At 43.4% G+C, this 24300-nt stretch overlaps 1 long non-coding RNA gene across 1 annotated transcript; it reads left to right on the top strand.

Annotated features, from left to right (window-relative positions):
• Positions 1–5753: 5753 nt before the first annotated feature.
• Positions 5754–8642, top strand: LOC147423357 (uncharacterized). The gene is made up of 4 exons (XR_015186637.1): positions 5754–6714; positions 6898–6984; positions 7263–7363; positions 7948–8642. It is a non-coding gene; the product is annotated as an uncharacterized LOC147423357 (long non-coding RNA).
• The last annotated feature ends 15658 nt before the right edge of the window (positions 8643–24300 follow it).

Genomic DNA, 24300 nt, shown 5'->3' with positions numbered 1-24300 from the left:
GGTGCATGAAGCTCTGTATCTTCATTGCACCATCAAGGTCTCAAGAAACACAAAGCTTGTATTGTATTAAGTCTCTCTTTAATTATGGAGCTGAGCTATCTAACTTTCTCAAAAAACTATGTGCCCTCAATCCATCTTTTATCAGTACCCCTGCTACTCCGACTATCCCTCAAACTGCTCCTGTCTTTTGCAGAGATAGTGTGACGCTTGAAGCTATCAACGAGTTTCAAAACAATCTTTGCTCCCTTAGTGACTCTAATCTTTTGGAAATTGTATGTAATGGAATTGGCCTATTTACTTGAGAGTAGTGGAAATTAGAGAGAGTACTGTTGTGAAATTACTTTGTGAGCATAGTGGGTGAACATAATTGAAGGTAGCAACATAAACATAGCATTTAGTTGACTTGGCATGAACAATACTTTTGCAAGAGAGAGAATTTAGAGAACATGACAACAGTTGAGGAGATTTATGTGGAGCCAGTCCCCCCTTCAATAGGCATTTGTATTATAGTTTCTCCCATCAAGAGAGACTTGTTACAATACAAACTTTGTGTTCCTTGTGACCTAGGTGATGCAATGAACATGGAAAGCTTCATGCATCACAAGCATAACATAAACTTTGTGGAAAGCATTAACTATCCCAAGCCTCAATCCCAAGACCTCAAACACCTTCGAAGGTGGAGAGAGCTAGCAGGGAATGAGGGTAGGGAACAGGAAGAAGAAACATTTCATAGGAGAAACAAATAATTCCTCACTTATCATCACTATTCCTACTAGCATACATAATAGCCTATAGTAATGAAGATGGAGAAGATGGCAAGCTTTAACATTGAAGCATGGCTCTTGGTTGGATTTGCATTACATAGCCAAGAGTGTTGGTGTAGGCTCTCAACCTCTCTACTTGCTTGGAGAAGGAGAGGGAGCTCTTGCACTTTGCACAATAAACAATGAGAGTGCGTGTGATTGTGTGTGGGAGAGTATACCCCTCAAGCAGGCCCCCTACTTGCTTTGGTCGACCCCCCCTTGTAGATAATGCTTGAAGCTCATTGGATCCCTCCAGGCCTAGCCAATCACAAGCAAGAGCCTTACCAAGCAACAAGGGTAGCCTTGGGATAAATTTCCCCCTTTCCACTTTGAGAGAGAGAGCTTGATAAATGCTAAATCAATTAATTAAATCCACTATATTATCATTGGACCCCTTGGGTGGCCAACCAATAAGCTTTAGGCACACCATGAGGATAACCTAGCTAGGGGCTTGACATGTGTCCTACTTGCCTCTTGGGCAAGGGGTGCCCTTTGGGAGAGAGAGTGGTCAAGTAACCACCCCTCCCCTTCTTGCATGGCTTGCCCCCTCCTTGTAGGGATTTGCTTTGACTTTTGTGCTACCTCAAGCCCCTCAACCTTGGGCTTAATTCTCACCATAAGCTTGGTCCTTAAGCCCCTCAAGCTTGGGCTAGGTTCCCACTTCAAGTACAACCCTAACATCTCAAGCATGACAAGAACCTCAAGCATCTCAATCATCAAGCACTTCAAGCATCTCAGTCATCAGGCATGACAAGCACCTCAAGCTTGGGCCGGGTTTCCACCTCAAGCACAACCCTAGCTTATCTAAGGTGAAAGGACTTTTAACACTAACTATCGGAGGTCTTCAATGAAGCTAACCCTAGGTCTTTATGCTTCATTGGTTAGCCTTGCTCTTTGATAGACCATCTCTCATTTGGGCCCCTTTACCATTGGCCCCGTGTTGAGATAGATCTATAAGCACATGTCTATATCCTAGCCCTTGTTCCCGTTTATTCTCCCACATTAAATGATAAATTTAATTTGAGAAAATCATTTGGGTTGGTTAGATATTAGATTTTATGACATTACCTCTCACTTGAAATGGGTCTTCAATAATTGGTTCACTTGGTGGCTCTCCTTTGTAGGGCTTAAGTAGGCTCACATGAAAAGCATTGTGTATGAGCCAATGGTTGGGCAACTTGAGTTGGTAAGCTGTCTCATTGATAGGCTTCAAGATTTGGAAAGGACCATAGTATCTTTTTGCTAGCTTAGCATAATACTTTTGATGGCCCGTAGGATTTTTGCCCGTCATTTGCCTTGAATGGGCCTTAGTAACTTAAGTAAGACCCAATCATTTTCTTTGAACGTTAAGGCCCTTCTGTGTTGTCAGTAGCAGCTCTTTGCCTTTGTTGAGAGATGGATATAGCCTCCTTAATCTTTTGTGTAGGTCACCGCTATACTCATCGGCAACGAAGATCTTCCCATGTACTTTGAGTAGCAAGGGACTTTTAGGTCTTCCCTCGGTGATCTCAAAAGGTGCTTTTCTCGTAGAAGTATGTACAGTATTATTGTAGACATACTCTACAAGAGGTAAGTACTTTTCCCATTGTGAGCGTTGATCTACTTCAGTAACATAAGTATTTAGTAGATCGAGTGTCGTAAGATTGGCTATCTCACTTTGGCCATCTGTTTGTGGGTGATAGGCCGAAGAGAAATTCAATCTTGTTCATAGATTTTCAAAGAGACCTTTCCAAAAATTACTAGTCAATCTAGGATCTCTATCTGACACGATGGATGTTGGTAATCCATGGTATTTAAAAATTTGTGATATGAAGAGAGTTGCCATTTGGTGTGCCTTAATAGTCTTTTTGGAAGGAATAAAGTGTGCTTGCTTACTAAACCTGTCGACTATTGTCCATATTCCCGTATTCCCATGGATAGACTTGGATAATCCAAAGATAAAAATCCATGGATATACTCTCCCATGGTGAATTTGGAATAGGAAATGACTGGAGTAATCCAAGTTGCTTCCCTCTATCATATTAGGTCTTTTGGCATACTACACATTTTGAAACATACTCTTGTATGTCCACTTGCATGGTAGGCCAATAGAAGTACGTTTATACTCCTCGGAGAGTAGGTTGAATGCCTCTACGCCCCGCACAAGGAGGAACATGGGATTCATACATGACTTTCTCACAAAGGGAGTGGGTAACACATAGCCTTTTCCATGGAGAAGATAATCATCCTGCAAGATGAATGATTCCTCTTTCTTCTCCAAAGCAAGGGCTGACATTATGTCTCTAAAGTCAGGGTCAGTAGCATACTCATCTATCAAAGAAGAGAGATCATTGTGAGTAGCTATAGACACCTCATTAACTTTTGGTCGTCATGAAAGTGCATCGGCCACTTGATTATGCTTACCAAAAAAGTGAGCAATATGGAAATTAAATTGTGAAAGAAAATTTGCCAACCTCATCTGTTTGTCGGAAAGCTTGGTTTGCGTCATGAAGTACTTGAGACTTTGGTGGTCAGTTCGTAGAATAAATGGAGTCCCCAATAAGTAGTGCTTCCATGTGTCTAGGAATGTAGAATAGCTAAAAGAACTTTCTCATAAATGCCCAAGACTCGTTCATCCGTATTGAGCCTTCGGCTCTCATATGCTATGGCATGCCCTTCTTGAAGCAAAACTGCTCCAAGGCAATCACCACAAGCATCACATTGGACCTCAAATGACTTTGAGAGATCTGGAAGCATGAGGACTGGTTGAGAAGTAATCTTCTCTTTGAGCTTATCAAAAGAATTTTGCTCCTTAGCAGTCCATACATACTTAACGTTCTTCTTAGTTAAGTCATGTAGTGGTCCTGCTATTTGAGAGACTTTTGCTATGATGCGTCTATAGTATGCGCACATACCAATAAAGCTTGTTAGCTCATGTAGATTCGTTGAATTAGGCCTTGCTTTTATTACCTCTAACTTTGATAAATCCATACGGATACAATCTTGAGAGATAATATGACCTAGGTATTGAATTTCTTGAAGGAAAAAATCACTTTTCTTTTGGTTGAGTAAAAGCTTGTTCTCCCTCAATGCTTGAAAAAACACTTGGAGATGTTGCTTATGTTCCTCCAAAGTCTTGGAGTAGATGATGATATCATCAAAGAACACTCCAGTGAATTTGTGGTAGGGTCTAAAAATTTTCTTCATTAGACGATTGAACATGACCGGTGCATTAGTCAAGCCAAAAGTCATCACTAGATATTCATAAAGACCAAACGTTGTCCAAAACGCGGTCTTTAGGATATCTTCATCCACTATCCTTATTTGATGATAGCCACTTTTAAGGTCAATCCTATTGAAGTAGGTAGAGCCTTGTAGCTTATCAAACAGATCTTCTACTCGAGGCACGGAAAATCTGTTTTTGATAGTGATATGATTTAGTGCTCGATAGTCCACACTCATACGGTATGTACCATCTTTCTTTTGCACTAAAAGGAATGGAGAACGAAAGGGAGAGGAGCTAAATGGTATTTTTACTGACATTACTAAAGATATCACCCTTTGCCTTGACCTTGTACTCTCAGAACTTGAATCTATTTGTGCAACCAAACAAAAAACTGTTCTAACTTTCTCCAAATACACTATAACCCCTTTTGGCTAGTAAAAAACTCCATTGAAGTTACTTTTAACCTCCCCAAACAGTTATTCCATCTCTTCACAACAGATATCACTCAATGCTACGAGAATATCCTCTGGAAAATGAATTAGGGCTGAAAAATGTTCTACGACAAATGATTGGGTTAACATTTAAACATGCTAGGAGGAATGGTTTCTTCTACATTTCTCTCTCTAATTATAAACCTAGATGGATTAAGAAACCCCACTCCTCTCACCCCTTACACTTCAATGAGAAAAAACTGTTTAGTAATATTTCTTGGGTTCTCAATAACTACACTATTCTCTTTGGAGGACAATGCTTTAACCAAAGCCTGGGCATTCCTATGGGATTTTCTTGTTCACCCCTTATGTGTAATTGATATTCATCCTTCTTTGAATACAAATGGTTTCTCAGAACCATGGGTGATAAAATCAACTATCATAAACTCTCTCTATTTAAGCACACTTATAGGTATATTGATGACATATTAAGCCTAAAAAATAAAACTTTTTCAGAGGAAATTAATCTTACTTATCTTAACTTCCTTAAGATTGAACCAATTTATGGCCAAGGGTTTACTACAACCTCTGGCTTCTTTTCTACTTAGGTACAATTTCTTAACTTCACAATTACACTTGATAAACCCTGTAATGGTGTAATGGAAATGGCCTATGAACAATGAGAATAACGGAATTAAGAGAGCTATAGTTAGCATTTTTATGAGACTATTTTGAGAACATAGAGTGAACTTAATTAGCGGTAGCAACATAACCATTATACTTAATTAACTTGGCATGAACAATACTTTTGCAAGAGAGAGAATTAGAGAGTTTGACAACAATTGATGACCGGATTTATGTTGAGCCTGTCCCCCCTCCTGTGTGTGTGTGTGTGTGTGTGTGTGTGTGTGTGTGTGTGTGTGTGTGTGTGTGTGTGTGTATGAGAATGGTCGAGAGCAGAGTGTGGCGACATAAACGAGTGCTGTGTAGAGAGTGGGAGAGAGAGAAAATGACTTATTGCACCGTTTGCTTCCTAAGAAAGAGAAAGAATTCACACCCCCCCACCCAAGGCCAACTACCAATTTAGGGAGAACATCCCACAAAAGGAGTGGAGTTTCCTTGCTAATTGAAGTGTCCATACAATACCAGGCAGTGGTACTTGTACCTGTGTGTGTGTGCGTACTCTTGTGGCTGCTAGGTGACGAGAGGCAGCAAAACCAAGAGAGTGATTGATGGTGTCTCTTTGAGAGAGAGAAAGGGACTGTTTTCTCCAGACGCTCATGAGCAAAAGTGGGGCAGGTGTGGTTGGTTCGAGGTTGCTATAAGAGAGAGGGGTAGTTGAACGGTGTCTGTGAAACTCCTCGCGTGGGGGCCTGTGAGCTGTGAGGATGAGGGAAATCCAAGGGTTGTATGGTTACACTCGCAAGCGTTGGAGGCATCGCCATGCTTTTAGTGCAGTGGCACAAGCCAAGTCTGCATTGGTTGGCGAGAGTCAAGTCCAAAGCGGATCTGTCGCTACCCTTAGCAGCCTTCACAGCATGTCGAATGACAATAGCGGCCTTCACTGCATGTCGGACGACGATCGAATACCATGCTAAGTGCCGTGGTCGTAGGGATTGTTGCTTCAGACATTAGTGCCAAGTTGGTTGTGTCTTGCCCACAGGTGATGGCTCTGAGCGATGGGCACTAAGGTAGTGGGGCGGGCTTTGGAGGAGAGGGGGGGGAGTCACCATGAGCGTTTAGGGAAGCACAATAGGACATGCCTTCAAGCACTAGTTCATAGGGGATTTGCTTGTCTAGAGATGTTCCAATATGCAAAAGAAGTTTGGTCACTGCCACAAACTAGAGTTTATGACACTGTGGATAGTGGCCCTATGGGAATAGTAGTTCGCAGCAAAGGCCTGCTGAGAGGTCTTTTTGGCAACCCTATGGGAAGACGCTCTAACAAGCCCACCTTGGCAAGAGCATTGTAAGACTTCAAGGCCTTCTCTTCTTTGCCAATGCACCCGGCCCGCGCCTTCTTCTCTATCCCGCTCGCAGCTTTCTAAGAGCTCCAGTGAGACCTCAGCCCTTTCTTCCGTCCCACATTGCCTCGTAACCATTCCCCTCTCTCTCTCTCTCTCTCTCTCTCTCTCTCTCTCTCTCACACACACACACACACACACACACCCGGTAAGCGGTAGCAAGCTCACATTGACGGTCTCGCGTCTAAAACTTCAAGGTCTGTCTCTTCTTTCGCCTCTAGATCAATGCATCCCCGATGCCTTCTTCTCTGGTAAGTGTTTCAATATCCTCATGCCGCTCGCACCTCTTAAGAGCTCCATGTAGTGTCTGTTGATTCTTTGAGAGAATTAAGGTTGAAACTTGAAGGGTGGCGAGCTAAGACTTTGCAGAATAAGATGATCGTACATGTAGTCCTTATGCCAGCTTTTAAGCAAGCCTTCCATTTGATGTACAGTGTTTGCATTCAAAGCGAGCTGCTGCATACCAGCTTCTTCTATAACTGCCTGCCACTGCTTGTACTTCTCCACGCGCTCCGACACTGGTAAACCTTCGCATGCCACTACATTCAAGATGGCCTTGCCGACCCTCGTTAAGATTTTTGCAGAATAAGTTTCATGAAGGGTGGCGAGCTAAGATCTTTGCAGAATAAGATGATCGTTAGTGTGCGTGCGCATGCATGCATGTCTTATATGTTTCTCAATTTCCAATGCCTTGTATGTGTATGGGATAGACCCTTGTTAATCAGTTCTAAATGTAGCAAGACCTTGTGTGCATGTAAAAGTCCATCACTGCGGCTGCAATTGGTTGACAAAATTGTAGGTGGGCATGGAGATTGGAAGCCCTTCCATGTATGGTGGTGGGGATGGCTTTCAGAGGTCCCAGAAGAAGGTGAAAGCACCTATTCCATGCTCTCCTCCAAGGTACCTGTGCTCGGTTTCAGAAATACAAGAGGTTGATGGGAAATAATTACTTGCACCTTTGTTTTTGGGTAGGAAATAAATTGGCAGACCAGCAGCTTATGATGTTCATTATGTAGTGCAAAGATGAGCAAATTAAGGCTTCTGTTGCATTCAAATTTTAAATGTATATTTGGATGCATATATAAATATGTAGATGTATATTTCATTGCATATTAGGGTATATCTTAATATCTGGATGTGTATCTTTATGTGTGTTTTAGTGTATATTTGGATGAATATTTATGTGTGTTTTGACTATATATTAAATTTTTTTGGATGTATATTTAACTGTCTATTTGAATGTATATTAAAATGTACATCCACATATACATTCAAATATGCATGCAAATATTGAGATATGCATTTAATTAGACATTTCATATATTCAGATATACATCTAAATATACATTTCATATATTGAAATATGTATCCAATTAAACAATATACATCTAATATACATCTCATATAGTCAAATATACATAGTTGAAGAAATTTTTTGTGGCAGAAGTGTAAAATGTAGATTGTTACCTTTGTAATGTCGCCAGGAGAAGTCAAAAGCACCGATTCCTAGCTCTCCTCCAAGGCAGGTTCGAAGGCCAATAAGCTTCCAAGTTAGCCAATTTGTTTTGTGAGACGCGGAGGATATCCAGTACGTTCTTTGAAGTTGAAAGGTTCATTTTGGTAATGATTGAAGATTTCTAGTCAAGAGAGAAGAACTCAAGCAATACAGCTATAGACCAACGCAAACGTGTTCTGTTTCAGTAGCAATTCCCCTGGGCAGAGAGGAGACAATCAAAGCTGGAGAAAAAAAGGTAAGCGACAACATTGAAGAATTGTTTAGTGATGTAGGAAGTGTGTTAGTTGCACTAGTCTCCTTAACTATCCTTAGCAGAGGGCCACTCCAGTCAAGTAAAGAAGAGATTAGGTAGATTGAGCAAATCATGTTGTGGACAAGGCTTTTGTGGTAGACTTTGATTTCCTAGAGGGAAAAGAGTTCACGGCTTAAGCTCAGTTTCTCAAGGTACATCTCGAAGGGAATCATGACCGTGTCAAGCAATCCTGAGGATAAAGTATGCTCAAGTACGACCCTCTCAGGATAAAGTAGGCTCATTCAGGACCAGCAGATCGCACTGTACGGAAAGACCAACAAATCGCGCTGACATGCTTGCGTGAACAGTTATACGGAATTCTGCGAAATGTGTTGATTGATGCTAACATGGCAGCGTATCGATTTTCGCAGTTTTCACTGGCAGCCTTTGGGTCAGTAGCTTTTGAGTTTGAAGCTTTTTGATGTACTGCTTTTGAAGGCCATGTGTCACGTGACACATCCAACCCTATGTGTCTATGGACAAGCTACAGCATGATCAGGGTTCAGTTAGTCCAGCCAGTTTAGATTAGAAGTGATCTGACACTTTTGTGAGTCTATTCGTAGACCGTGCATGCCCAGTCACTTAGATTAGATGCATATCCTCTGGTTGCACACAACATGATCATCAATATTCCCATTAGAATCCATTAGAATCAGTCAGGGAATTTTTCCAATGATTTTATCCCTATTTTTGACATTTTTCACTTATTAACTTAAGTGGCTTCCAACAAAAGTAGGTAGGGCAATTTTGCTAAGAAAATATATAAGCAAACCCAAGTTAGCACTAAATGGCAGAAGAGGCAGCAAGAGCTCCCTGCTCAACAGGCATCTTCTCAGCAAGAACCCGCAGTACCCCCAAGCCTGGCGTTTTCCTCTCCCATTGCCCTACCGTTTTTGGTCTTCATCAGCATCCCTTCAAGCCTTGGTGTTTTTTAGCTTTGCAGCAATCGCCAACTTCCTAGATCCCTAGCTAGCGTTTCCACTAACGCTACAAGAGCAGGCAAGCATTATCATTTTCAGCCTTAAGTGCAGCAAATGCAGCAGCGTTTTCAGCCTTAAGAATAGCAACACATTCAGACCTAGCCACATGCAGAAGATCCCCAATTTCAGCCCTAAAAAACGCAGCCCAAACAGTCATTTTCAGCCACCGAAAACAGTCCCAGATTTCAGCCCATAGTGTTTTTGGACAAGAGTAGAAAGATTGCAGAATTCAGTCCGTAAGTCGTCGAGGTCATTCCCGTCGTCGTCACCGGCATAGTCCTAGGTTGCATCAGTCCATTGCATCGTCATTGTACCACTTTGTGCTGTAACAGACTTGGACACTCCAAGTCAAGAATCAACCGCGACAGCACCAAATAACCACTTCAAAACAATTCACAGATCACAATAGATTTGCACTGGCCCGGCGGAGTTTCGTGTCTAGAGATATTGGCCCCAAAGACTGGCGCCCCTTTCGGTATTTCTTTTTATATTAATCAGATCAAAGTACGAGAGTGGCTACGGTTTCACTCTCAGACTCTGCGTCCAGATGCTCTGAGAAGTGAAGCCCTCACCACTTATTTAAAGGTTACAAGGGATGCCCAAAAGTAGAGCCCCAAAAGCTTCAAAATCAAAAGCTCTGAAAGCCAAAAGCATCTGCTCTTTCTCTCTCTCTCTGAGAGTTCCAAAGAAAAAGCAAAAGACTCTCTTTCTCTCTCTCTCTCTCCCTCTCTCTCTCTCTCTCTCTCTCTCTCTCTCTCTCTCTCTCTCTCTCTCTCTCTCTCTCTCTCTCGCTATTTGCGTAGAAAAAGCAAGAAAAGATGCCAGCGCAAATTCTGCCGCAAATCTCGGAAATCCGTACTGCTGCTGCCAGGTGGCACCCCCAGCAGAATTAGGGTTTTCTACAAATTAGGGTTTCTGGCAGATTTTAGGGTTTGCAAGAATTTTAGGGTTTTAGCCAGAAATTAGGGTTTCTGCTGTCCGCCACGTCATCAGTTTGTGACATACCCCCCTCTTGAAAGCATTGTAATCTGACCGCGATTACGCCTGCAAAACCAACAAAAGCCATAAACCGTCTTAGTAGACACTGACTGTTAGTACCTACGTACTAGGAACACACATCTAGCACATGTACCAAATCGACAGTCACATCACAGGACATCACATGACATTCAACATTCATTTGGATCTTAGACCATGATTTATCGGCAATGTAGCTAGCAATCACATCTAGGTCCAATCGGGACCTCATCGATGTCCGATTGACTAACCCCTATTGCAACCATGTCTATTCGAGATCAAGTAGACCAAAAATGCTGCAGTCATTTTGTCTATTAGTTCTTGCACTCAAAAGAAGGGAAGAAACAAATCAGTATCATTATCAGGAATTCCATTTTATAAAGTCATACAGCAGAATACTGTCAGCTCTCAGTATCCCTGAAGCTCAAAGAGACATCAGTGACTCTAGTATCTAAATTAAAGCATCTGTTGACAAAGGAGTGGAGTGACTCCCCTCTTGTGCATCCCACAGCACCAGATCTCCGACCAAGCTGAATTCTGGGTTCCATTTGGAGTAGACTATGCTAAACCAAAAGCATCGAGATAAAGTTTCACAATCTGAGGAGTATCTGCTAGGTCCTCCTCCTCCATCCACTTTGCATCTAGTGCAGGATAATTCTTGAACTTAACCAAGAACCACCTTCGGACTTTACCTTTATTCTTCGTATCCTTATGTGCCAAAATCTGTTCAGGAACAAGGATCTCCTCGTTTTCTTCCACTTCGGGTTGCTCATCAGGCTCCCCATCATCAGGCACATCACCTTTAAAAGGTTTCAAGAGACTCACATGAAATGCATTGTGAATCCTCCAAGTATCTGGCAGTAGTGTCGCAGTAAAGGGCCGTAATATCGCATACTAAGCTTTGGAAAAAGCCTCTCCGGCTTTCCTTTTTTCTTTCATAGGCGTGCCTTCTCAAAACGTAAGAGCACTCAATCAGCCTCCTCCAATTTCATGTCGCGACGACGGCGATCCGTTGCCTTTTTCTGTCATTCTTGAGACTTCTGCAAAGTCTCGTGAACCTTGGTAAAAGCCATATCCAGATCTCGCGTATATTCATCCGCTTCAAAGATCTTATCTTTCATGCTTAGAAAGGGTGGAACCTTCGCAGCACCTTCAACAATCTCAAATGGCGCCTTCCCTGTCAAAGAGTGTATTGTGTTATTGTAGGCAAATTCCACCAAAGGTAAATATCTTTTCCATTGAGTCTTCTGATCTGAGATATAAGACTTCAATAAATCTAGAACCATTGAATTGGCAATCTCGGATTGCCCGTCAGTCTGCGGGTGGAACAATGACGAGAACTGCAACCGCGTGTCAACGTTCTCCCAAATTGCCTTCCAAAACAAACTTGTAAATCTGGGGTCTCTGTCGAAGACAATCGTCTCAGGCATGCCATGTAATCTGAAAATCTGGGCCACAAACAGTCTCGCTAAGTGATCCGGCTTGACTGTTTTCTTCATTGGAATGAAATGAACCTGTTTGCTAAATCTGTCAATAACAGTCCAGATACCATTGTGACCACTCTGTGTTCTCGGGAGATAAAAAATGAAATCCATCGCTATACTTTCCCAGGGGCGGGTGGGTATGGGTAAAGGCTGTAACAATCCCTGTGCCTTATGCCTGTCAAACTTGACCTTCTGGCATACCAAGCAACTACGTACAAATTCTTCCACATCCTTCTTGAGTCTCGGCCAAAAGAAGTATCTCTCTACCCCTTTCATGGTGGTAGCAATGCCGCGGTGAGCCGTAAAAGGTGGGCAGTGGCATTCAGTCATAACCTTTTCCCTCAACTGCTATGTAACGCACAACATAGTCTTTATTATGAAGTAGCCTTCCCGAAGGGAGTATCCAGCTACTGTCTCCCCATCCCGTATACGTGTGAAGATATCCTCGAAGCTCCTATGATGTATCGCGTTTTTGATTTGCAGATCAGCCCCAATGTTTTGCAGATTTACCACGACGGAACATCAAGAACCACCAACGTTTTCAGTTTTCAGCCTTTGGACACCGCAGAAGAAACCCCGAACCTCGTAGATCTCACCTTCCGCAACATCGCCGCACGATCAGTTTCCGCAAGGTTTACAGTTTCAGCCCGGAAAACGCAGATTTCAGCATCTGCGTTTTCAGCGCATCGTCTTCGCATCGTCGCCATCGACATCGTCATCCACATAGAGTCAGAATTCAGCAGATAAAGATTTTGCAGATTTCAGCCCTTAGCGTTTTCAGATTTCAGCCCGTCTCGTCGTCGTCCTCATCGTCGTCGACATCGTCGGAAAGTCCAAGCATTGTAGAGATTTGTGTAATCATAAGTAGACCGCTCTCGCCATAGACAGTGGGGCCTTCGGAGGAGGGTTTTACAACGTCTCCGGTGTCGTATTCTCTTCTCTATCTCTCAAACTCATGCACTTTCACGCACAATGTCCATTCACTTTGTTAGTGATCATTGCACTCTCTCATTAAGAACAGAAGGCTCTCCCTTCCATAAGAACAAAAGGAACCTTGAGCATTGTTTGGAGCACTCATCTTGAGCAAAGTTCAAACATTCATTCCGCTGCACCTTACAGGTCTTCCTTAGGACAATCTCGTTTCATGCGACCTTTAGTGTGACACTTATAACATCTTTTCTTTCATGCATATTCGGCTTGTTCTTCAAAAGTTAAACAACCTCCTAAAATTCCTTGAGTAGATTTTTCATCAGGCGTCAACTTAAAGGTGTCCAGAGTTTTAGCCTTTTTTTTATCATCATTGTGAGACTTCTGTGCTCTAGGTGTAGAAGAAGATCGAGAAGAAGAATTACCATCATGCTTACCAATGGTCTTACTGTGCTTACCATTCGGTTGGTCTTGAGAAGTATTTAACTTGTTCTCCTTCGGCTTGCCTTTGTTGTGCTTCATTTCTTGTGCTCAGATGATTCTGGCGGCGTCGTTATAGTCCTTAGGGCTGAAAACTTGCACATCGAACTTGATGTACTCGTCTAACCCAAAGAGGAAAGCCTCCTTGCGATCCTCATCCAACTTACGTATTTGAACACCAATCTACAAAATACTGTTAGAAAAAGACATAACAGGGGATCCATTTTTCTTAAGACCACGCCTATCTTCTTTTAACCGATCAAGGTATTGTGGTGGCATGAAGCGAGCCTTGAGCTTGTCTTGGAAGTTGACCCAATTGAAAGAGAGTGGTACGCCTTCCTCCGATGCTCGAGATGCTTGGCGATATGTGACTCTTGCCAAGCTTGATACTAATTAATGGAATCCTTGGCTAGGTACATAGCAGCAGTCAAAACTTTACTATTACTTGTTTTCTTGACAGTCGCAAAGCAAGCATTAAATTGATGCAACCAAGAATGAATCAAAGAAGCATCCATCTTATCATCATACTTACTAAACGTCAACTTCTCAGTGACTAGATTGTTGGAATCTTCGTCTCTACCTATGCTACCTGATGACTCGTCCACCTCCTTGAGTGGCTCGGACATCGAGGAGAGTACCTGTAGGACCAACTCTTGCATTGGTCCATCTGCGCCTCTCGCTCTAACTCCATAGCCGCTCTTGCATTGGTCCATCTGCGCCTCTCGCTCTAACTCCATAGCCGCTCGCTTCTCTTCGGCCGCTATGCGTTGAGCCTCGCGTGCTTGCTCATGCTCGAGTTGTTCCTAAGATCCTTGTCCAACAGGTGTACAGGTGGCCAACCCACAAACCAAGGTCCAGTGCATGTGAGTGGTGAGGAGCCTGTAGACAGTGCGCGAAGCATCTGGAGGTGAATGAAAATCTAACAACGGGAAGGGAGAGCCTTCCTTGACTTAATGAGAGAACGGGCAATGACCACACACGAGAGTGGAATGCAAACTGTGAGTGAGTGCAAGAGAGTGCTATAGAGAGAGAGAGAGAGAGAGAGAGAGAGAGAGAGAGAGAGAGAGAGAGACGACATCAGATGGGGTCCCAAACCCCCGTCCAAGGCCCCCCCTCTCTATTGCTAGAGAGGTATTTTCTTTAGATTGCACAAAGTCTAGTACAATGCTTCTAGATGTTGTGGTACCGAAGATGACTATGTCGACGACGACAATGGAGACTGTGACAATGACGATGACGATGAATGTGTCGTTGTCAAGTCCGAGATCTACGACAATGGCGACGAAGGTGTCATCGTCAAGATAGGGATCTACAATGACGATGTCGACGATGATGGCGTCAAGGCTGAAAACTGAAAATGCTAGGTAATCTGTTGGATCTGCTACTATGGCGGCACTGCGGGGCTGATCTGCAACCGCCGAGTTGTACTTGGGCTGAAATGAAAAAACGCTAGGTTGATCTGACTGAAAATGCAAAACACTATCTGCTGAATCTACAAAACGCCAGGTTGATCTGGTGAAATCTGGAAATGCTAAGCTAATCTGGGTGTAGATGGAAACACGGCGAGGATTTGCAACCTTGCAAGAGCGGGTTCTCACGAAGCTAAGGGCTGAAAACTGAAAATGTTGGTGCTTGTGGCTGAAAATACTGATGGTTGTATTGAAAAGTGTATCTTAGGGCTCTTTTGTGCTTATCAGCAGCAACCTTTTGCCTTTGCCGAGAGATGGATATAGCATCCTTGATCTTTTGGAAAGATTCTTGCAGGTCTCTGCTATATTCATCTGCAGCGAAGATCTTCCCATGTACCTTGAGTAGCATGGGACTTTTTGATCTTCACTCTATCACCTCAAAAGGTGCTTTTCCCGTGGAAGTATGTACAGTGTTATTGTAAACATACTGCACTAAGGATAAGTACTTCTCCCATTGGGACTTTTGATCTACTTCCGTGACATAAGCTTTTAGTAGATCAAGAATTGTTAGGTTAGCTATTTCACTTTGGCTCTGTTTGGGGATGATAGGCCGAAGAGTAGTTTAGCCTTGTACCTAAATTCTCAAAGAGACCCTTCCAGAAATTATTGGTCATTTTAGGATCTCTATCCGACACTATAGACATTGGCAAGCCATGGTATTTGAAGATTTGTGATATAAAGAGGGTTGCCATTTGATGGGCCTTGATAGTCTTTTTGACAGGTATGAAATGTGCTTGTTTGCTAAACCTGTCTACTATCGTCCATATTCCTGTATTCCCATGGATAGATTGGGCAATCCAAAAATAAAATCCATGGATATGCTCTGCCATGGTGAATTAGGAATTGACAAAGGCTGAAGCAATCTAGGTTGCTTCCCTCTATCAAACTTCGTCTTTTGGCATACCAGACATTTTGAAACATACTCTTGTATGTTTGCTTTCATGGCAGGCCAATAGAAATATGTTTCTATCCCTTTTAGGGTAGACCGAATCCCTCTATGCCCCGCATAAGGAGGAGCATGAGATTCATACATTACTTTCTTATGTAGTTAGTTAGTAACGCATAGTCTATTGTCATAGAGAAGATAACCATCTTGTAGGGTAAATGGTTCTTCCTTCTTCCCTAGTGCAAGGGTTGAAATCACATCTCTAAAATCGGGATCGATAGCGTACTCATCTATCATAGAAGATGGATCATTGTGAGTTTCTATGGATACCGCATTCACTCTCGGTCGTCTTGAGAGTGATGCTTGCCAGCAATGTGAGCAATATGAAAATGAAATTGCGAAAGGAAATTTGCCCACCTCATTTGTTTGTCGGAGAGCTTGGTCTGCGTCATGAAGTACTTAAGGCTTTGGTGATCCTTTCGCAGAATGAAAGGAGTCCCCAGTAAATAGTGCTTCCACGAATCTAGAGCATGTAGAATTGCTAAGAGTTCCTTCTCATACATGCCTAGAGCTTGCTCAACAGGGTCGAGCCTTCGACTTTCATAGGCTATGGTGTGCCCTTCTTAGAGCAAAACAACTCCAAGGCAATCACCACAAGCGTCGCATTGGACCTCAACTAGCTTTGAGAGATCCGGTAGTGTAAGCACAGGTTGAGAGATAAGCTTCTCTGTAAGCTTTTCGAAAGCATTGTTCTCCTTGGTGGACCATATATACCTAATGTTTTTCTTTGTTAGATCATGTAATGGTCCCGCGATTTGTGAGAAATTTTCTATGAAGCGTCTATAGTATGCACACATACCATATATACCTAACGTTTTTCTTTGTTAGATCATGTAATGGTCCCGCGATTTGTGAGAACTTTTCTATGAAGCGTCTATAGTATGCACACATACCTTAGTTCATGCAGATTCCTTGGATTAAGCCATCCTTTTATTACCTCTAACTTTGATGGATCCATTTGGATGCCATCTTGAGAGATAATGTGACTTAAATACCTAAATACTCAATTTCTTTCGACTAATACAAAGTTTATTCTCTCGTAAAACTTGAAATATCACCTGGAGGTGTTGCTTGTGTCCGTCTAATGAATTAGAGTAGATGATTATATCATCAAAGAACACTCCAGTAAAGGTTTGATGAGGTCTGAATAGATTCTTCATCAGGCGGTTAAATGTGGCTGGTGCATTGGTCAAGCCAAAAGGCATGACAATATACTCGTAAAGACCAAACGTAGTGCAAAATGCGGCTTTACAATGTCTTGATCAACTATCCTTATTTTAAGGTAGCCATTTTTTAGGTGAATCCTATTGAAGTAGGTCGATCCATGTAGCTTATCAAATAGGTCTTCTACCCGTGGAACAGGAAACCTATTCTTGATAGTGATCCTATTTAGTGCTCTATAGTCGACACATATACCATATGTGCCATCTTTCTTTTGCACTAATAACACTGGTGAACAAAATGGAGATGAGCTAGGCCTAACCATGCCTTTCTCAACCAACTCATGCACTTGCCGCATAATCTCCTCTTGTTGAGCTTGAGAAACTCTATAAGGAGGTTTATTAGGCGGTGAGCTTCCTGGAAGAAGTTCAATTGCATGCATGGTCGTCATTCCCTTGTTTGGGATGTAGCTCACAAGGGATGTCGTCAATAAAAACATCTTGGAATCCCTTGAGGAAATTGGATAACTCTAATTCCTTTTGTCATGTGACACATCCGACCCTATGTATCCGTGGACAAGCTACATCATGATCAGGGTTTAGTTTAGTCAAGTCAGTCTAGAATAGGAAGTGTTCTGGCACTTTTGTGAGTCTGTTCGCAGACCGTGCATGCCCAGTCACTTAGTATAGATGCATATCCTCTGGTTGCACACAGCATGATGGTAAGCATTCCCATCAGAATCCATTAGAATCAGTTAGGGGATTTTTCCAGTGCATTTAGCCTATTTTACCTATTTTTGACATTTTTCACTTATTAATTTAAATGACTTTTGTTGGAAAGTAGGTAGGGAAAATTGGGTAAGAAAATATATAAGCAAACCAAAGTTAGCACTAAATGGCAGATGAGCCAGCAGAACAGCAGGCCATTGGCGACAGGTCCTCCCCTCTCTCAGCAACAACCACCAAGCACGCATTGCCTTGGCGTTTTCCCCATCCCTCAGCCCTAGCGTTTCCTTGCCAGCCTTTGCCCTTGGCGATTTTAGCATTTACCGCACAGTTTCCTCCCCTTGCATCCAGCGTTTTCATCATCGCTAGCAAGCTGCAGATCCAGCGTTTTCCTCATCAGATCAGGCTGCGTTTTCAGCCCTAAACACAGCAGCAAATTAGCGTTTTCATCAAAGCATTCCAGCGTTTTTCAGCAGCCCCAAAACAGCCCCAAAAATCAGCACTTCATCCGCAACAGAATTCAGCAGTGAACGTTTTTGGACAGCACTTAGAATCATTCCGTTTCCAGCCCTATTGTCGTCATCGCCATCCCGGTTGTCATCGTCGACATAGTATAGATCTGCATCAGTTCATGCATCATCATTGTACCCGTTTGTGCAATCAATCGTAGACCACTCTTGCCAACGAGAGTGGGGCCTTCGGAGGAGGGTTTTACAACGTCTCTGGTGTCGTATCTCTCTTCTCTCTACCTCTCAGTCTCATACTTTTTTTTGGTAAATCAATTTGATTTAACTCTCTGTGGGAAACCTCAAACAGAGGAAAAGCCACCAAAAAGATGTACAAGGAAAGGAACACAGCAGTGTTCGGCGGTATAAAATATCTAAAAACATTCATAAGAAAGCTGATGTATCTCTGCTGTGATATCACCAACTTCCAAGGCAAACCGCAAAGACTGCCGAAGGAAAATCTTGAAGAAAGTAAGTGGATCCGTATGAATGCGATGGAACATATAGCCATTACGCTGCCGCCACAGGATCCAGTATGCCCAAAACCTGACCCACATGAAGAAGGCTGCAAAGCGCTGCAACGCCGGCGAGAAGATACCGAAAATCCAAAACCGCTTATGGAAGACCGTCGCGGGAAAATGTAGCCGCATACACACTGAAACCCGACGAAGAAATTCTCAAGTGAAACAATAATCCCACAAGAGGTGACAAACATCCTCCTCGGCAGATAAGCAACGGACGCATGATGAAGAGCGGATACGGCGCATCCTAAGAAAGGTACCCATTGGGAGCACACCAAGTAAACACCGCCAAAGAAACAAGCGCTCTTTCAACGGCAGACGACTTTCCCATAGTGCAGATATAATCCTGCGCCACCAAATATCTGATTTATGCATGTGCCAAAGAGCGTTGCAATGATCAGCAATCCATGGACGAAGCAGCAGAAGAGCATATGCTCGGCCAGCAGAAATATCTCGAAGTGGCATTTCCCCAAGCTTCCAGTCAGACATGCGATCATCATCAGCCAAAGGTGAAACCGGCAAGAAACCTGTCAACATTTGCTGTAATTCTCTCCAAATCTGGCGATAGTGCATGCCCAATCCAAAGCGACGAGCGGCAAATGGAAACTCGAAAGTGAAACCATCTGCATCCACCACATCCTCAACCACTCGAATGCCACGGCAAGAGAGGAAATACACCTGGTGAGTCGAGCGGTCAACCAAAGTAAGAGAAAAATCCCGACTCCAATGAAGACTCTCCGCACGAACCGAGTTTCCTTCCCTCCGAGCATTCCATGAAAGATGAATCGTAACCTGCTTCCATGCAGAAAGCAAGGTAGATGAAAGTGGGCATCCAGGAATACGACCATCCATCTTACCAAATACTGCCTCCCACATGGATGATTGCCAGTGACCAAATGAAGATGTAACCACATGATGAGTCAAGTGTGCAAACATAAGAGTCCAAGGCTGAGATTGTTTCACAAGTGTAGGCAAAAGCATAGCCTTCCTAGCAATGACATGCCTACGCAGGTCCAAAATATTCAAACCACCAAAGCGCTTCGGTGTACATAGTTTTGCCATCGATATCAACCGCAAACCTTTTTTGTGAGCACGCGTTCGCCACAAATGAGACAAAATGGCCGACATAAGAGAGTCAAGACAATGACGGGGCCAATGCAACAATGGCAAAAAGAACTGAACATATGCCACAAGGATACTCTGAACAATTTGTAGGCGAACATGTAGCGGCCAGGTAGAAAGCTTCCTGTAATGCAGTTTAACATTCAGACGATACATAACCCAATCCACTTTTTGCGTGTGAGTAACATTCCATCCAATTGGATAACCCAAATTCCTAGTGATTACATTTGGAGGAACAATCTCTCCTGGCCACAACAAAGCATGCCAATCACAAGAACGAAGCGGCAGAAGCTTTGATTTATGGAAATTGACTTTAAGACCAGCCGCATGCGCAAACAATTTCAAAGCGTTCATAATCTCTTGAACATCATTTTGCTGATTGCGGGGCATAAATAGCGAGTCATCTGCATAAGCCTGTCCAATAAAAGTATGACCCGATGGTAGCTGTAAACCATGAAGACGCTGCGCAGAGGTCAAGTGATCAAGATACATCAACAAAGGATGAGAAGCAATTGCATACAGCAAAGCACTAATAGGGCAACCTTGCCTAACTGAACAACCAAGCGGCCACAATTATGTCAATTCCCCGTCCAGGATGCCTGAAGACATACTGCAATCATACAAGAAATAAACCACATTTGCCAACTTAGGACCAAATCCGAGACATCTCATTGTGGCAGCAATGAAGTCCCAATGCACAATGTCAAAGGCCTTTTCAATATCAACTTGCATGACTTAGCATATTCCATGCCAATCATAAGATTGGCCAAATTGTCCATAATTTGACGACGAGGAATAAAACCATACTGAGCTTGATGAAGTCCTGTAAACAAATAGTCCTTGATGCGGTGGACCAACATTTTAGCCAAAATCTTGTATATCACCGGCATCGAAGTTATGGGCCGCCAATGAGAGAATTGCTTGCAAAGCGCTTGCTTGGGCAATAACTTAAGTAAGCCCTCTTTCCATGAAATTGGCAGATCCTGTTTTTCCCATGCCACATTTATCATGAAAATCAGTGGTTGTTTAAGGGCATCCCAAAACGAGAGAAAAAGTTCCACAGTAAGTCCGTCCCAACCAGGAGATCTCCACCGGCCCAATGCAAGCAAGGCACCATGCAATTCCGCGACAGAGAAAGGATCCTCAAGGCATTGTGCCTCCTACGAAGACAGGATCGTACGAACATAAGAAAGCAACAATTCACGCGCTCGACAAGTTGAAGAAGAAGGGTGAGATGGGGTAGCAAACACCGTACGGTAATGTGAAACCATAACCTCAACCAATTCCCGCTTCGAAGAAGTCCAAGCACCCGAGGGAAGCATAACCCGTTTAATCGACTGCGAGACTCTCGAATGATGCAACTGCTTAAAAAGTTTCTTCGCAGCACAACCTTTATCCATAAAGGCCTGTTGTCGGGCACGCGTCTGCCACTTAGCAAGCTTCCTCTTATCATTTTGCTTAATACACACTTGAGCTTCACACAACTCCGTCATCTCAAAGTCAGACAATGGGCGAAAATCAGCCAGTTGATGTAATCGTTGACTAACCTGTTTCGCATCACCGACATTCTCCCGAATACGCTGCATATGCTGCCTACCATAGTCAGAAATCACAATTTGTACTCTCATGACAAAACGATACCAAGCAGCATCCAAATCAATATGCATTTGAGCCAACAGCAGGGGAATAATATCGGCAACCATGTTACGAAAAGCTTCATGAGTAAGATAGGCATTATTAACATGCAACAAACGTTTCCTGTGAAGAGGCCAATCACAAAGAGACTGACCAAAAGACAACGACGGCAAAAGAGGATAATGATCCGATAACTGCAGAGCATAATGTATCCCCATGTCACATACAAATTCATCATACTGTTGCCCATTAAGAAAATACCAACGATCTAATCGTGCTCTGTAAGAGGAATGAGCAGCATGCTGAAAGGTGAAACCAAAAGTATCAGGATGCAAAGAACGCCATATATCAATCATTTGAGCAGAGGCAACAAGAAGATCCCAGTTATGCTTCTCCGCAAGCAACATATGCGAGTTTCCTGTGGTGTTGTCAAGCAAATCAGAAGTATTATTGAAATCTCCACACAAAAATGCATTCGATGTCCATGGGTGAGACGAGATTTCTCTCCACAAAGCAGCTCTTTGCCCAGAGGCCGTATATGCATATGTACCGCCAAATTCATGAACTCGACCATTCAACAAACACTGTACAACCATCCACCGACCATGCGGATCATTGTATAACAGAACAGGCTGAAGCTCATGTCGAATCATCATCAATACACCAGAGAAATCTTGCAAGCCGGCATACGCAATCCAATATCCGGCAAAATAGGAAAATTGACCAACAAACTCGTGCTGATTGTGCTCTTGCAGAACAACTATGTCTGCCCTACATGTATGTACATAGTGCCAGGTCAGCCGCCATTTGTCCATGTTGCATAACCCACGCACATTGTATGAGATGCATTTAATATGACTTTGCATTGGAAACATATGTACATAAAGCAATAAATTTCAAACTCAAGTGGAGGTGCCCATAGACATGTCTCCATCTTGCATCCGTGCGAGGACTCATCCTCTGAGTCAAGGCAGGGAACGTGTCTAGAATGTTCACATGCAATGTAGAAGCCTCACCAAGGAGTACATCTTTGTAAGAGTGCATTGCTTTATCCCATGCATCAATCAGCATGCGATTGTCATTGCATGGAAGTTGCTTAAACGATGCATTCTTGTTAGCATTAACAGAAGGAACGTAATTACGATCAAAAAGTGGCGTGCGAATCTTCAATGCTTTTTTCGGCACCACCCATGTATTGACATCAGCAGGTCCAACATTTTTGCCTTTAACAGCAGTCCCAGTCCCAAGGTCAGTAACTTGTTGTGCCTTGCCTTTCCCTTTGTCCACAGTCGAAGCCACTTTAGCAGTAGAAACTCCACTTTGCTTGGCTTCACTTGTGGATTTTCCAGTAGGGAGAGAGGTGGACAAAGGAACAGCAAAGGGAGGGGGTTGCAAGACCGACTCTGGATATTCGGATTGCATATGACCAAATTTGCCGCATCGAAAACAAGAATTCGCAAATTTTCCCCATTTAAGTTTAAAAGGGCGCTTGCCTACCGATGGATCACCTGAGTCAACCATAAAACCATCAGGGGTAATCTTATCCGTGTCCTAGAGAATACAAAACCTGTTGGTATTGGCATCCAATTTTGGAGGACAGATAACCTTCCCAAGCTGCGCAACCAACAACGGTAGGAAATGTCTCCACGTGCGAGGGAAATCCACAATTTCCACCCACACCGGGCATTTGTGACGAATAAGACTTTGGTAGTCTTTAGTGAGTGTCCACGGGAGAACATGTGTCATTTGTGTATTAAAAAAGAGGGGAGACATCTCAAGCAAAAGATTTCGAGCTTCTGTATCTGTGAGCAAAACTTCGTAAAATCCACGTGCCCCAAAGTAGACACCACGGACAGCTTGCCGCTTAAGGAGAAAATCGACCCATTGGCCGACATCTTGCGCAGTAGGCATTTTCCCCGGGGAAAACAAAATAACTGCATTCATACCGTACTACGCAATTGGGTCCATAAGATCCTGCACCGGAATGCGCACCTCAAGAGCAGGCGCCTGACCATTCCATGCCTGTCGAGCCTCCTCAAAGTCCTCATACAAGCATGCCTTGATCTCAGAGGCTGCCTCCGACATGGATTCCATTGCTTTCCGACGCTTAAAGACGCACAATGAGTCAAACATACATCAAAAGAAAACCTCTTCTGCAAACAAAACCTACTGGCGAGAAACTTCTGCAGTCTACTGTTGAGGAAACCTTGCAAATAACATACAAACCACAACTATGTACATGCTTCACCGAAAGCAACAACCAAAACCCACAACATTATACATCTCCTGAATTCTGCCGAAAGAGATGGAGCTTGACTGAGACACTACCCTGTATACAAACTACTCTGCCAGTCCTGCAGAACGATACCCCAGCTGGCGTGTAAAGCCTTCTGCAACTTTCACCGACAGTCTTGCTGTGCAATACTACAGTGGTCAACAACGATGAACGGGAGGACGCACTGCGTCTGCTGCTGATGTGCGCAGGGAATTGATGCAGCAGGAGCTTCATGCACCGTCTCACAGCAGGCCGCCTTCAGAGTTTGCCCACACACACACCCACGCGCGCTGACAGTCAGCCTCCCTTGCCGGCGCAGGCACAGCAATGCGCAGGAAATACTCGCAGCAGAGCAGGAATTTCACGTGCCTCTTACACACACACACAACATACACGCACGCACACTCACACCCACCTGCTGGCGCAGGCACAGAGAGTGTTAGCAGAGCGCAAAGGCTCACGCGACAGAGGCTTGAATTTTCACGCGCTGCTCTTACACAACCTAACACCCTCTCTCTCCCAGCACAACACACACACACACACACACACACACACACACACACACACACACACACACACACACACACACACACACAGACGAGCATCCTCTCAATCTCATACACTTGCACGCACAGTGTCCACTCACTTTGTTCGTGATCATAGCCTCTCCATTAAGAACGGAAGGCTCTCCCTTCCATAAGAACTAAAAAGAACCTTGAGCAAATTATGGAACACTCATCTTGAGAAGGAACAGCATTCATTCCACTGCACCTAAAATTAG

The sequence above is a fragment of the Adiantum capillus-veneris genome, chromosome 26, assembly GCF_014529385.1.
Source record: "Adiantum capillus-veneris isolate H3 chromosome 26, ASM1452938v2, whole genome shotgun sequence".
Lineage (NCBI taxonomy): Eukaryota > Viridiplantae > Streptophyta > Polypodiopsida > Polypodiales > Pteridaceae > Adiantum > Adiantum capillus-veneris.
Note: the sequence above shows the minus strand (reverse complement) of the source record. Positions and strands in the feature narration are given on the sequence as shown.